General features: G+C 41.4%; 1 protein-coding gene across 24 annotated transcripts in view; it reads left to right on the plus strand.

The window, feature by feature from the left end:
* The first annotated feature begins 1,330 nt into the window (after positions 1–1,330).
* OSBPL2 (oxysterol binding protein like 2) overlaps positions 1,331–15,785 on the plus strand; it is a 55,889-nt gene continuing 41,434 nt past the window's right edge. For 9 of the 24 annotated variants that reach the window (XR_010592329.1, XR_010592327.1, XR_010592331.1 and 6 more), the window contains exons 1-3: positions 1,331–1,479; positions 2,895–3,032; positions 5,521–5,623. The gene's annotated coding sequence lies outside the window, so the exon portion shown is untranslated. Of the gene's footprint in view, positions 1,549–2,528; positions 2,806–2,894; positions 3,033–5,520; positions 5,624–9,991; positions 10,050–15,785 lie in introns of those variants that run through there. The other 15 variants (XR_010592330.1, XM_065566118.1, XM_065566114.1 and 12 more) reach the window with 8 other exon arrangements.

A 15,785-nucleotide genomic window follows, 5' to 3' on the forward strand; every position in this document is an offset into this window, starting at 1 on the left:
TGTGGATTTCTTGCTCTTTCCCCCACTTATATTGTTGCAGTTCAGGTTTTGTGAATCTGCTGTAATAAGAGACTGTTGCCTGACTTGATTTAATCACTAGTGTAGTTGTCTGCTCTTCAGGACAAAGACATTATCTGTTTGGCACAGTTAAGGTACCATATAGCTCTGTGTACAGTTATGGTGCTATATAAAGCAATGTTGCTCATTGTTGTGATTTTTATTGCAAGTCATGTGATATTTGGGGTTTTCCTTAGATGCTGGATTTATGAAATGCATGAGAATTTCTGCTTTCCTTTTGAAAAAAACCTAAGTTTCTAGCCCTCATGGGAGTGGAGAAAAGCTTGAAAATATGAAGTCAAATGCACCTTAAAGGCTCAGAAATCAGAAGGCAAATAAAATGAACCTAATACTTATTATTTTTAAGAAATCTCATGATTATTAAGTCAAATGTGTGGATTTTTTATTTATTTTTTTTGAGTGCTGACATGATTTTGAATGTTAGGGGTTGGCAATACTCGATATAGTCCCAATTACTTAAGGAACAGGAGCACTTCTTTTGAAGTGAGTTATCTGCACAAAGTTAAGCACAGGCATAAGGGATTGCAATATTAGGGCCTGAAGAGACAACCAATATAAAAACCTGTGGGTATATGTGCATGTATATCTAAAACAGGAAATATGATCTATACAAGAATGTACAATACTGTATGTACGTAAGTATATATTTGGAAGACTATATAACAAATGTAAGAATATACAGTATAGGCAGTTTGAGTATTTAGCACCAGTAAGAAAGTTAGAATGTTATACTGAATACTTGTAAGTGGGTAACACAAGAATATATCTAATAATGAAATATGCAGGTTTTATGTAATACACATTCTTGTATTTGTATACATTTGACACATGAAAGACATAATCCACAAAGTGTCATAGTATGCAATTAGGCAAGAGATTTAATATATGCAAAATATTATACAGTGCATCCAAATAGCTGGAGTATGCAAAACTAGACAAAGTTCATAAGCAACACACACCTTGAAAGCAGGGTCTATAATACAGGCCAGATGCCACTATGTGCCAAGTGTAGTAAAGATAATAGATGCAGTGCCATGTGAATATGCAGCACTAGATGTAAAATGTACATCAGTGCCTTACATTTAATAGTTTCTCTTCCTACAAGCGTACCCGTAGCAACCAAGCTTAGGCCAGCTTTCTCCTCCCTTATTTGCATAGACACGCCCTCCCGGAACGCCATTGGCCAGCAGGCTCACCAGTGATGGTCGGGCCTCTGCGTCCGGGGCTTGGCATCAAATTAGCATGTGCCCCGCCCCGCCGGCCCTGATTAGGCAGTTTGGGGTTGCCATAGCCTCGCCCGGCTTTCCCGTTGGCGGTCTGGGCTGTCAGTCGGCGAACGCTGGGGGCCGCACTTCCGCCTTGGTGTCAGCGGGTCTGGGCCCGGGGCTGTTGCGGGACCAGGTGAGCTAAGGCGCCCGCGGCCTGCGCCCTGGCGGGACCACCGCAGCCGGGGCTGCCGCCGGGGCCCAGGTGGGACCCCGGGGAGCGGCGGGGGAGGGATCTAAGGCTCCCGCCTGGGAAAAATAGGCCCCGCTCTGGGCTCCTTCAGCCCGGGGCAGAGACCCTCCGCCGTCCGGCCCCTCGCCCCGGAGCCCGCCGCCTGGCGGGGGAGGGACCCCAGACCTGGGGTGGGGAAGGGAGATGCCCCAACTTGGAGGGTAGCCCCCCCACACGCGGAGACACCCTCTCCCTGGGGGGAGAGGGGGAAATGGGGGAGAAGCCCCGGATCAGACCTGCTACCTTGGGAAGGGGACCCCCAAACTGCGACCCCCACCCTGGTGGGGAGCCCCGTTAGCATCCCCAGCCTGCGGGGCAGGAGGCACTGATTAGTCAGTTTGGGTGAGGCCACCTTCTGTTGCAGGCAAATGGGTAGAAAAGATCCTGAAAGGTAGGTCGAGGGTGAGGGGAAAGAGCAAGGTGCACTCCCTGGGGAGCGTATCCGTCACGCAGGAGAAATGGAGCTAGTCTGCATGCTCCGGTATGATGGGTCACTGCTTTCCCTCCCCTGGCAGAAGGGGCTTCGGATAGCTGCTTATTGGTGGTTGTCTTAGGGCTACATATATAATAAGGCGGTAAAGCTGAACAAATTACATTAGATCTAAATCGTATGGCTAGATCCTTTTGCCCCTAATTTACATTGCAGAGATGCACTGAGGCTTACCACCATATGGGGCAATGTGTTTCATTACAAATTCTTCTTTAAACTGGAAGGCTTCTAATCTGGAGGAGTTGGGAACAAGAACTGGCAGAAGGTGCTGAAGAACCGTTTATAAGGAGAACAGCTGACATCCTGTATTTAGTCAGAGCAGAGCTCCATTCCTGTGTGACTTAGGGAAGGAAAGTAAGGCAGGGAAAAGAACAGGAGTACTCGTGGCACCTTAGAGACTAACAAGGTGCCACAAGTACTCCTGTTCTTTTTGCGGATACAGACTAACACGGCTGCTACTCTGAAACCTGTCATTATGCAGGGAAAAGAGTTTGCTATGTTCCTAAAATATGCAGAAGCGGAGCTTGGTTTCAGCATGATTCAGGAGTATCGAGGTGCAGATTGCCTCCTGCTTGAAGTTGTCTCCCCCCCCCAACTGCCACTCACAGTCCTTGTCAGTACATACCCCCTGATTCGCTATTCTTCCAGCTGTCCCCAGCATCCCCCTCTTGCAGAGCTTCTGAAAAGTAGCAGGCAACCTGGAAAATTGTGGAAAAAGGCCGTTTTTATATTTCACAGAGGTTTGTGTGGCATGTTAATAAACAAGTAAAGTATGTGGCCATTTGTCTAACATGGGTTTTAATCTTATTTATACTGTCTATTCATTTAGCTTGTGAACTCCTTGAGGGTATGGTCTGTCTTCCTGCAACACTTACGGGCCAGAACTTGAAAACTGCATGCCTAGAAGCACATGGTTTTGTGTGTGCCTGTGTCAGTCTTGCAGCTCCACCAATGAATATCTGCAAATGTATGTACAATGCTAATCGATATTTATCTTCTACCCTTATCAGTTTTCTTGATTAAAACATGTTTTGTTTAAACCTTCAAGTAGCAGAAGTGAAAGGGACATTGATTTGCAGTGTATTTAGGATGAGAGTATCTGTTTCATCTTTTCCCCCCATCTGTCTTGCTCACACATGTCTCCCTTTCTTCAGCATTGTCTACACCCCCAAGGAAAATGTTTCAGGGATACTGATTGCATGAATGGCTGTTTCTTTTACTGATCCTTGCAAAGGTTGAGCACATCTACACTGTGGCATTCACATTGACACCTGGGGGTAGCCACATGCATCACATCTTACAACTGTTCTGGGACACCTGAAACTCCACAGTGCGCTTTCTGGAAGTAGGAGTTCTTGGCAACTTCCAAATTTAAGGCATTGTGAGGCAGAGATAGTGATAGGAGAACTGGTTGAAGTAGCACTGAAGCACAAGGCATTATAAGCTGTTGTTTCTTACAGTGCCTTTTCATTTAGTGTAGACAGAGCCTTCCTCAAAATAATTATTCACTCAAGTTGTGTGAGTGACTCTTTTTGTAATGGTTTAATAGGAAATGTGTTAACCTTTGTATCTTCTTGTTCACTTAAAAGCAAAATAAAGTTTTATAGCACCTGAATTTTAAATGAAGGTGTGCTGAACATAATGGACAGTGAATCTGGGAAGACTAATGAGTTGTTCTCTGGGCTGTACAGTGAGAGAGTTGAGCAGAAACTGACATGTAGCTGCCTTCTGACTCTTGAGGGAAGTTTCAGGGAAGCTGCCCATCAGCACACCTCAATTGTCTTAACTTCAAAAGGCAATCTGATGATGAATTCTGAAAAGGAAATATTGAAACAGCTGCTCTCAATACCTATGATCTGTATTTCATGAAGCAGAAGACATGCTCTTTTTCCAAAATTAATTCCTTGGACATGCTAATGCAATTTCATAAACAGATCGCAGAAGTTCAAGGCACAAAAAGCTAGTTGGATTACAGATTCCATCCCTGGGAATAGTTGAAGAACAGTCGTTATTCTGGAGTAATTTACTGTAGATTGGACTCCTAAAATAGGTGAAGGATGAGAGACTTGAGACTGATTCAAAAGCTTAATTGTGTGCATTACTGGCTACATAAATGTACTTGGTTTAATTGTTGTAGCCATTTGGGGTCACTTTCATTGTTGGATATTTATACTCGTTTCCTTAGTTTCATACTTAAGAACAATTACCATGTTCTCAGAAGCTTTCCACAGCGGTTAAAAATAATTTCTTACCTTAGCTGGCAACTTTTATAAATAAAACTATAATGCTACTTGCATGTGTCTCTTTTTTTCAAATGAATGTAACTATGTGTACTTCATACTTCTCAAGCTAAATACAAAATAAGCTTCCCAATATCTTTCATTTAGTGTCTCAAAGCACACCCAGCAATCTTTTTGGCCTTAAGATACTGTATAGTGTGTAAGTCGTTTTGCACAGATATAAATGTATTCCATACAGATAACTGCTTGAAACCAGAATTTGCACATAAGTACTCTGAAGTTTTAAGTGAATAGTCATTTGCATTTGTCTTGTAAGGCAATTTGCCCTTGAACATTCTAGTGTTACATCAAACTCCTTGTTATTTAAAACTTCCTCTTACACGTCAGCATTCTTTTCTTGTCCTTCAATCGATATTGATTTTGTCACCTGATTAATTAAAATACCTCTTGAAAAGAATTTTCTGCTCTAGATACTTAAACACCATAGTGTCACAGATTTTTAGTATGTTTGTTTACAATTCTTGTCATATTCTCTGCAAAATAACTAGTATGTGTGATCTGCATTCTGTATTTTTGCATGAAGTATTAATATTTTTCCAAAACGTGCGGTAAGTATACTTAGAAATCTGCCTTACATTTGTAATTCAGAACAGTCACGATTTTTTTCTAAATTAAATGGGTTGATGACAAGCTTGTCACGAGAACTTCCTCATCTGGATGAAAGAAATGTGGATTGTGAGCAATGAGAGAATTGGTAAATCTGCTTGTAGACAGAGTTTATTGGAAGATGCCGTATTTTGAATACTTTCCAGAGCATAATGTAAAAGAATTGATTGTAAATGAATGTAGGATTTTATACAAACATAACTTGTTTAAAATCTTCTGGCATGTATTGCTGTGGATTCTGCAGTGTAGGATATTGCCCTCAACCTTCACCCTTTTAAATAATTCACTTCCAGAAAGAGTGGGTGAGGACAGAATAGTTTTTCTTTGTATTCTAAAAGACTCAACATAGCAAATTGCATTAAGACACTAAACAATTAGAATGTGTCAAACGGGATTTAATCTTTGGTCTCAGATATGCTTTTAAAAATACACGGTGAGCCAGCTGTACAAAACGAATGTCTTAATTTTCAGGATTAATGAGGTATAAGAATAAACTGAGCCTGTTTTTTAAATTTGTTTAATCATACTTCTATTTTCCCTTTATTTTAGAAAACAAATCCCTGGCCTTGGCAAATTCTGCAAAGTATTTCAATATATTTCTCTGTGTACAAGCATTTCATTTGATCACCTGTTATAAATACTCCAGCAGGAGGTAAGATCGCTAGGAATTCTAAAGTTGTCTAAAAATCTTATGGTGTTAATATGCTTATTTTTTGTCTCAGATTTTCAGCGGGTAGAAGACCACTTTCACCCACAAAATGTACATGAGTTTGAGTACCTCGATTTTGTTGTTGTGTTTGCAGATACAGCAGTCGCATGCATGTGTGGCTAACGGTGCATGCAGTTGCAGAAATGGGCGTGCACTTCTGAATTTGGCCCTTTCCATCTTATTATCAATATTATAAATCTGGGAATCAAAGTTTCAGATGTTAGATATCTTTGTTGATGGTAATTGTGTTGTTAATTCAGCAGTGTTGGTAAAGATGTATGTATTGAAAGGAGAGTTTTGTTTTGAACAATGTGGTTTTTCTAGAAATTTTCAGAAACCAAGTGTTGCTAAACAATTTTTTATAGTAAAACAAGAATGTTGTCTACTGTACTTCTAGAGTTACAAATGAAACTACAATACATTTGTTAGTGACTGAGTGTGAGGGTTATTGACACTGTTGCAAAGTGGATTAACAGTAAGAGGAACAGCTTTTTTTATTAAAATTTTATTAGAAATAGATATCCTAGGTCAAGAAGTTAAACTTTCTTAATACTTTAATTCTTGAAGACCACAAACATGTTAGACTGATTCCTGTTTATGTAAACCTCTGTGCAATGAATATTGCTTTTGAAGAGATGGCACTATAGTAGAAATTCTGATTGTACTAACTTTCAGTAAGTTCTCATCCTGAAGCCCGAAGTAAGTAGTCTGTAGGACTGTTTGCACGTGTTAGTGCTGCACAATTGGGTTCTGTCCCAGTAATTGCTGATGTATATAGAAGCATGGGTGTTGACTGGTAGCACTTTGCACTATGTTGATAAGTCGCTGGGGCTACAACAGCTGACTTTTTTTTGTTTTGTTTCGTGGCTATTTTCATGACGCTTCAAGATTAGGTCTCCATGGAAATGGCTGATAGTGGGGTACCTTGTACAGAACAAATGTATGGTTGGATATGTATGAAGAGAATTGATGAGCAGTGGCATTATGCTTGATAAGATGCTTCTGAGTGGTGATGCCTATAAACTAAACCTGTAACTACTCTTTACTGTTCTGTGTTTTCTGCCTTGCTGTTGTACATAGTAACTGATCCTGTAATCCTTAAATTTTAATGGTCACGTAATGGCGTTGGTCACAGAATGTTAAGTATGATTAGCTATGGTGCCATGTGAGCAAAAGGGTATGTTGCTTTTCTCTTTTACTGAACATGCTAGAGTAAGTGGTATTCAAAACCATCCCGCGGATTATTTGCCTGTTGCTAAGAGCTCAGGATTCGTGTGGTGCTTATGTACTGCAGCAAAATGGGTGGGTAGTGCTGCTATTATACCTCATGTACCAATTGCTTAATGCTGTTCTGCTTAGGATAAAAGATCTATTTTTTTTTAAATTGTTCTCTATAAGAAATTGTCCCCAAAATGGTCATTATGAAAATAAAGCTCTTTGTTTAAAAAAAAAAAAAAAAAAAAAAAAGTCATTATTATGACTTTCTTAGGGCGTTTTAGCTGACGCGGAGGAGGGGGTTGGCAAACTTGGAGGGTTTTTTTTGTACATTTTGGTGCATTTAAAAATATTGTGTTGTGTGCTTTTTTTTTTTTTTTTTAAATCTTAAAGGCGGGACTCAGTGGCCTGTGAGATTAGTAAAGGTATATAAATCTAGGGCAGGTTGGCGTTGAGACTGAACTGCCCTCTCACATCAGATATGGTCTCTGCAAGTCAGCGTTGAATCACACTGATGACATCACGAGTGAGTTGGTGAAACTTTCAGTAACACGGACTGCTTTATGTTCCTTGCTTCCATCTCCGTTTACAACAATCCAGCATCATTCACAGTCGGCGAATTAATTCTATTTCTATTTTTTTAAACAACTATTTGGGGGGAAAAGACAATGTTCAGGGCTCATTTCAAACTGTAGGATAACATTCTAGTTAAGGATACGATCCATGGAAGTCACGGATTCCGTGACTTTACCAGACCTCCGTGATTTCTTCAGCTTTGGCTTTCAGCAGCTGCGGCTGAGGCTGTGTGCCCCTTCAGCTGGGGCTCTGCTGCTCCCTGGCGGTGAGGCTCCGACTGTCATTCCTCTGCGCGCGCATGCCCCCACCCCCCTGGGGCTCCAGCTGTCGTTCTCCTCCTTCCTCCTCCCCCTGGTTATTTTTAGTAAAAGTCAGGTCACGGCTTGTCCGTGATTTTTACTAAAAGAAACTGAGACAAAAATATTAACCTTAATTATAGCCATACTTTTGAACAGATCTTCTGGCATTTAAATCCCCTGGTGAGGTGGGAATGGGAGGAAGGCATTGTATAACAATGCCAGCAGCATTTCTAGTGTTTCCTAGAGAGTCTGTCTATGAAAGGGAAGGATAGTATAAATGCTTTTATAAGTAAGGCAGTTAGACAAGAGCTAGCACTAGACCATGCAGAGCCTTCAAGATAAAGATCATGGACTTTATTCATTGCTTTATAAGGAACAAATGAACATTTCTTGCTGTAAAAGTTATGTGGGGAGTAATTTGGCTGTGGATTTGTGAACTAAATACAGACATTGCAAGGTTTTCCTAGGTATTTACCTTCAACCAAAGACTTGCATGATTTGCGACAGGATGAAACAAATTTTAAATTTCAAGTTTTGTCAGTAGAACTGGAAGAAAAGATATCAAATTAAGGTTCACTACTGCCATACTAGGGAAATTCTTTATTAATATGACCTGCAAGTGGCTCAAAGATAACGCCACATGTACAGATACTAGGCTTGTTCTAATGGAATTTGCTAGCCAACTGTCATTGTACTACTAACCCATTCGCAACCATTTTCCCCCAAAGGGTAATGAACAAGATAATTTCCTCTAGGAACCAATAAGGGACCATGAAGTTTACAATTTAGTTAAGAAATGTGAGGGTCTTTTTTTTTTTTTTTTTTTTTTTTTTTTTACATAATCAGTAATGATGGATTGGTTTATCTGTCTCATTGCTATAAGTATAACATTGTATACCTTGAAAATAGTGTTCACTAGGCGCTTTGTGAATATAAAAAACAAAGTAACATCATAGGCTTTAACATTTATTGGGGAGGGCAGTACGACACTAGATTATTTCTCAAGGGAAACCCATAGGGTAAGGTTAAAGTTAGCATAATCCCAAAACAGTATGGCTTCAGATGGACTCAGATGGCAAAGGAGTAAATGTGAATGTAAGGTTCAAAAGCAACAGGGCAGTAATGTTTTCTGATGGAAATATTACTGAAGGTCTGCATACCTAGGAGAGGAAAAATTGATCATCCTCTTTTGTACGGAAATAGCAACATTTACAAGTCGATAGAAAGATTTGAAATCCATTGGAGGGCTTCAGGGGATGCAGAAGTGCACCTTTGCTATACCTCCTGGAAATGAAAAGGTTGGGCAATGTGTTTTATGGTTTGGAGGTCTCTGCTTTTGCACTGTGGCGAATCCTTGATTCTCCATTTGTGCATCAAGTGCATGCATCTTCCATATAACATCCTAACATGGTTGATGGTTGTCCGCTGTTTTTGGTGGTGCAAGAAACCAGGCAGTTTGACAGTGGGATCATCTATGAGGTGCTTGTTTACATCAGAGCCTGCCCAAAGCATCTGCCAGGTGTCTTCTGGGTTGAAGTTAGATACAGAAGAGCTTCTCCAGCTGCTCAGAATGGTCAGCGGGACTTAAGATGAGTATGAGACGGGTGAACAAGTTTATTGTGGAGTGGGAACTTTTTGGTTAGCAAGAGCTTTCTTGCGCTTGTGCAGCGTAGCCATCTCTCACCGCATGGTTGGAGGAAGGATGTTTGCAAGGAGAATTTGGTAGTGTGTGTTTGTAGATATATTTGGCTGACGTGTTGTACGCCAAACTTGCAGAGATGTATTAGCAGTGTCACCGCCACTCACCTCATCAAGCATTCTAGAAATGAGGAGATTGTGACCTAAATTATCAGTTTAATAACACACTCCATTTGTATGGCACTCAAAAATGAAAGGCCTGGAGTACCTAATCAAAAATCATAACAAATCAGGTTGAAGATTAGATTTTATAATAGAAATAAATGCAGTTTCAGAAAAGATTAAAAAATGGCAGAGGGCCAAAATTTCAGCTGGGCTTCACCCAAACCTTTTTTTATTTTTTCTTCTGCAGCGTACATAGAAAACACACAGAAGCACTTTGCATTGCTCTCCACGTTGGAGTTGCCTGTTGAGGGAGTTTAATTTCTCCAGTGCAGATTTTGGTTGAGAATGTTGTTGCAGTCAGACTTTGAGAGGAAACAAGTCTAACTTGCTGAATAATTCCTCTTTTGTGTTTCACTAGATATCTGCATTGCTGTTTTCTGGTTGAAAGAATAGTGAGAGCATGATGATAGCAGCAGGTATTGAAATACACCTCTACCCCGATATAACGCGACGCAATATAATGCGGTAAAGCAGTGCTCCGGGGGGGCGGGGCTGCGCACTCCGGCGGATCAAAGCAAGTTCGATATAACGCGGTTTCACCTATAACGCGGTAAGATTTTTTTTGGCTCCCGAGGACCGCGTTATATCGGGGTAGAGGTGTAGTCCGTTTTAATCGGTGAACTTGTAATGCTGTTTTAGACCTGTTGTTGATAACCTAATTTCATAAATCAGTTGACTAAGATTAATAGTTATTGAAGCTTTCAGTTAGAGATGAAAACACTAGGTTTTGGCACTTTCAGGAGAGCTGTAAGAAACAGACACGAATATTTATTTCTGTTCCTTGAAATACAACTGGTATGCTTTGGTTGAAGTGGAATCTGCAGGAATTTGAACTCCGGCTGTCTTTCCAGGAATCCTGTTGTATGATTCCTATTCTTTATTCTCCTGGTAGCCTTTATACGAACATGGAAAGTGTCCCTTGCAGTTGCCCTTTATAAATATGGGTTGTCAGTTTGTGGTGGGAAAGCTGCTTTTTAAGAGCAGTGTAACTCTTCTGGCATGTTTAGGCTGGCCAACGCTATGTGTAACTTTAAAGCCTGACCAAACTATTTCTGTTAAATTTCAGTTTGTTACTATGGTGGCTTTTTTCTGCATTAACAAAGGGAGAAAGAAGTTTAAAAACAGCACATCTTTCCAGAGGTCACATGATTTTAGTAATAACTGACATAGTATTTATATGAAATAATCAGCCTTAACAGAACCTTTTCCATTGGCCTTTGTGATTAAAAAGCAATTAAGTGAGGTTTTGTCCCCATCTCTTTTCTTTGTTTGCAAGCATTCATTTTCTGGGTTTATTAGCCTTCTTTATTACCTTGTCTTAAACATTACCATGATATCATTGGGCTAGCAAGACCTCTCCAGGTCTTTCAGGAAGGTTAATGAAAATGCCAGTAAAATAATTCCTTTATGACATTTCAATTTATCCTTGCGTTTGTGTTAAACATAAATGACTCAAAGCTTTGACAAGGTAAAGGAACCATTTGTGCTTGTTTCATTTAAATTAAGAGGGTTAAAAGCAGCTTTTTCTTCTGCATAGTAAAGTTTCAAAGCTGTATTAAGTCAATGCTCAGTTGTGAACTTTTGAAGGAACCATAATGTTTTGTTCAGAGTTACAAACATTTCAAAGTTACGAACAACCTCCATTCCCGAGGTGTTCGTAACTCTGAGGTCCTACTGTACAGCCCAACAAAGCTGGAATCTGTGTCTTTAAAATGAAGAATACAGATTCTTAAACGTAGTTGGGTGCTGTAGCAATTTGCTAGTTTTCCAGCACTTGTGTATAATGCAAGGCTTCAACTTTTAAGTTCCTCAGGCAAAGGACACAACAGATACAGTCAGTCAACCAAATTTCAAAAGTCATCTTGGTGAGCTACATTCCATTCAAATTAGCTATGGCTACTCCTGCTGTCAGTACTGACATTTCCATAGACACATAAATTACTCCTCCTTAACAACAAACTTGTTTTGGTTAACTATTCTGCTTTTCTTGGAGACATTCTTTCAAATTGCTTTTAAGGCTGAGTATGTCAGAAACTTAAAGTGCAAAGGGGGGAAAGTTTATATCCTGTACTGTTAGAGATAAAGGTTTTATTTTTTTCTCTCTAGGATTTACAATTAGGGCCCTACTAAATTCACCATCCATTCTGGTCAATTTCACGGCAATAGGATTTTAAAATGAGTCGATTTCACATTTTCAGGTGTTTACATCTGAAATTCCAAGGTGGTGTAACCGTGGGGGTCATGACTTGTTCTTCCCCGGCACGGCCCCTCATGGGGAGATCAGACATCTCCAGGTACCTCCCAGGGCTTCCGGAAGCTCCGTGGCTGGGCAGCAGCCCTGGAGCTTCCTGCAGCTGGAGGAGGTTGCCGGAGCTGGAGGTATTTGCTGACATCAGATTTAGGAATATTGGGCTACATTCCAGGTACTGGATGGAACTCTCATGCCCATTCCCTCCAAACGTGACCCCATCTGCCCTCTCCAGTCCACTGTGTCCCAGTCCTGTCTCTCTTCCCCACTCGTGGCTCCTTGTCCCATTCTGTTCTCATCACCTAGCCAGTCCCATTTTCCATTCCTCAGGCTTTTCTTATCCCATTCCCAATCTTTTAGCCCAGCAAGTCCTAGTCTCTCCCCTCCAAATTCTCTGTCCCAGTCTACCTCCACTGAGGCTCCTTGTCTCTAGTTGTCTTGTCCAGCCAGTTTCAGTTCCCTCCCTTGCTGGCTACTCATCTGATCTTTTTCTCCACCCTGGCCTCCGGTTGCTAAAACCCGCTCACATTCCCTCTCCCGACTGGCTCCCAGTCTGTCTCCTTCCCCAAACTCCTAGTCCCATGTCACTGTTGTCTCCCCTACACTGGCTCCTTGTCCCAGTCTCTTTGCCCAGCTGGCCCCACTTTTTCCCCTTGCACTCTGAATCTTCATCAAATCTATCTCCCCTCACCTCGTCTCCCTTGCCCCACTGGTTCTCGGTCCAAGTCTTGACTGCTTCCAAAGCCCTAGATTTACAGGTTACAGTACTAAATTGGCAATATTTTATCATAATTAAATTAAGTGTGTGGGGTGGGGAAATGGTCTATAGAGATCAAGAAGAGACAACTTTTTGATCTGTGGTGATGAGAGAGCTGTTTTCTTCTTAAAATATTCTATTGCTCTGTACAAGAATTAGGCTTTTGAAGGCAACGTGTCTTCAGTCGCTAGATCATCTGATATCCATTGCTGTGCAGTACTTAACTCTTTCTCTTTGGCATTAGTCATAACCTGATGACTGATAACTGCGATAAAACTTTCTTTATCATATACCATTTATCATAGGCGCATAAGTGCCACTGTGGTGAATGTGGTATAAATACTTACAGGGCTGCCCGGGGCGAGGCAAGTGGGGCAATTTGCCCCGGGCCCCTCAGGGGCCCCTGTGAGCCCTGTCTGAGAATCGGGCTAGATGCGCCTTTTTAATTTTTACTCACCCGGTGGCGGTCCGGGTCTGCGGCGGGGGGCCTTTCAGTCGCTCTAGGTCTTTGGCGGCATTTCGGCGGCGGGGGGCCCTTCAGTCGCTCCAGGTCTTCGGCGGCAGGTCCTTCAGTGCTGCCGAAGATGCGGAGCGAGTGAAGGACCCGCCGCTGCAGACTTGGAGCACCGCTTGGTGAGTACAAGCGCCACAGCGGGTGGCGCCTTTTTTTATGTCCACTCCCCTGCTTTGCCCCAGGCCCTCTGAATCCTCTGGGTGGCCCTGAATACTTAGATTCTAGGTTGACCCTGGTCTACTGGTAATATTCTGCACTGGGGCTGGGAAGATGGTCATAGAGGTAAACTGATTTTCAAGAAATGAGAACTGCCAGGAAGGCCTATGGCATTTTGATACAAATGACCTCTAAAGAAAATGATCTACCCAAATTGAATTGGAAGCAAGCAGCCAAGTAAACAGGAAACATGAGAAATTGAAAAGAGCTTGGAGAGGCTTTAGCTCTGTTGATTTGTGCTGAGCTATTTGCTGCACTAGACGGTCTATAAGGTGGTCAGAATGACATATGTTTGTCAGACTTTGTCATAAACCACAGGCAGCTTCATCCAAATATTTTATCCATCAGTCAGCAATTCTAAGGGTATGTCTTCACTACCTGCCGGATTAGCGGGCAGCAATCGATCTAGCGGGGATCAATTTATCGTGTCTAGTCTAGACGCGATAAATCGACCCCATAGTGCTCTCCTGTCAACTCCTGTACTCCAGCACGGTGAGAGGTGCAGGCAGAGTGGACGGGGGAGTGGCAGCAGTCGACTCACCGCGGTGAAGACACCACGGTAAGTCGATCTAAGTACGTTGACTTCAGCTACGTTATTCATGTAGCTGAAGTTGCGTAACTTAAATCGATTTCTCCCCCTCCCCGCCCCGTGTAGACCAGGGCTAAGAGAACTTGTAGCTGGCCAAACGAAGATCGATGTGCATTGGAGAGGAATGATAAAGAAGCATTCTTATTACAATAGCAATATATGCCTAGGCCTAAGGGCGGGGGAGACTTTTTCCTCTAAAGTGTCCTCTGGCTGATGTCAAACCCCCTGTAGTAAGGGTTAGATAAAGGTCTGATGTCTTGACCAGTTGGGGATGCAAGTGTCTTTAATTAGTGACACTTAAAGCATGGACCGTGGTGTTAAGTCAACTCCTGTGGCTCTGTTCTGTGTGGTTCCTTTTTTCACTTTATAGTGTTAAATCAGATATCCCCTCTTTTTAAACCTCGGCATCTTTCCCAGTTTTATTTATTTCAAGTGGTTTTTTTGTAGCCTTCTTGGACTGCTGACTTAAGGAACAAATGGTCTTCCCTTGACGTTGATCATGCCTAATTATTTTAGGACAAAGTGGCGTTTTGCACTGTTTCCCTTTTTTATAAGGTAGCCTTCTAATTCCACCTCAGTTAGGAGGTCGTGTTTACTTGTCTTTGTTTAGATCTTTCCTTGAAAGAATAGTTGCATCAGTTTCATAAACGATGTTTCACATTTTAAAATAGCTTTGTGTATTAATTTGATTTTAAAATATTCCAGCTGTATAGACAGGTTTCAGAGTGGTAGCCGTGTTAGTCTGTATCAGCAAAAACAACAAGGAGTCCTTGTGGCACCTTAGAGACTAACACATTTATTTGGGCATAAGCTTTTGTGGGCTAGAACCCACTTCATCAGATGCATGGAGTGGAAAATACAGGAGCGGGTATAAATACATGAAAAGATGTGAGTTGCTTTATCAAGTGTGAGGTCAGTCTAATGAGAATTCAATTGACAGCAGGATACCAAGGGAGGAAAAATAACTTTAGAAGTGGTAATGAGAGTGGCCCATTTGTTAGTCTCTAAGGTGCCACAAGGATTCCTTGTTGTTCCAGCTGTATAGAGAATCTTACAATGAGCACCAGGATGTAAACGTTCAAAGCACTCATGGAGGCATAGTAGTTAAACTCCCACTGGTGTATTTATTAATTTAAAAGGGGAATTATACAGCTAAAATGTGTGCAACACTTGAAAAATCCCGCCCCACCCATGCTGATTTCCTGTTTCCATTAGAGATCACTTATGTAGATCTTCAGTTAGACTTTTACATGGAGTCCACTTATGTGAGTACCAGTACTTGGTGTCCACAAACTCTGCCTGCACTTTGCAGATGCAAATACCTGTTAAATGTTAATGCTTGCATGCGCCTCTAAATACTTTGATACCTACCTGCATGCATGCAGTTGTTAGCATTTGCTCCCCTGGAATGCATTGGCCCAGTTGGCTGTGTGAGTGATAATGCGAACACATATGTGGAAGTGTTTGCAAGTGCAAGGTGTATGTGCAAGTATGTACAGGAACAATTGTGTGGAAATCAGGTCCCATATACCTTCATGAAAGGCACACTAGATATTGCAGCATATTTTTAGGGTTTTAACTTGGCTGTAAATTGAGATTAATTTAAACATTCTTGGGTAAGAGAGGTGGAAAATGGCAATTTGTTCTATGAAGAATTAAATATGCAGTAAGTTTCAGTAACAAATAATGAAATATAAGACATATGTTGGGGAAAACTATTCAGTGTGTGGACACTTGGTAGAAGTGTTGACAGTTCTGTTTAGACTTTTTTTAGCTAACTTTTGTACATCTATGAAGTACAAAATGAACTTCTTAAATATTGTGTTTC

This window comes from Chrysemys picta, chromosome 13 (assembly GCF_011386835.1).
Source record: "Chrysemys picta bellii isolate R12L10 chromosome 13, ASM1138683v2, whole genome shotgun sequence".
Classification (NCBI taxonomy): domain Eukaryota; kingdom Metazoa; phylum Chordata; order Testudines; family Emydidae; genus Chrysemys; species Chrysemys picta.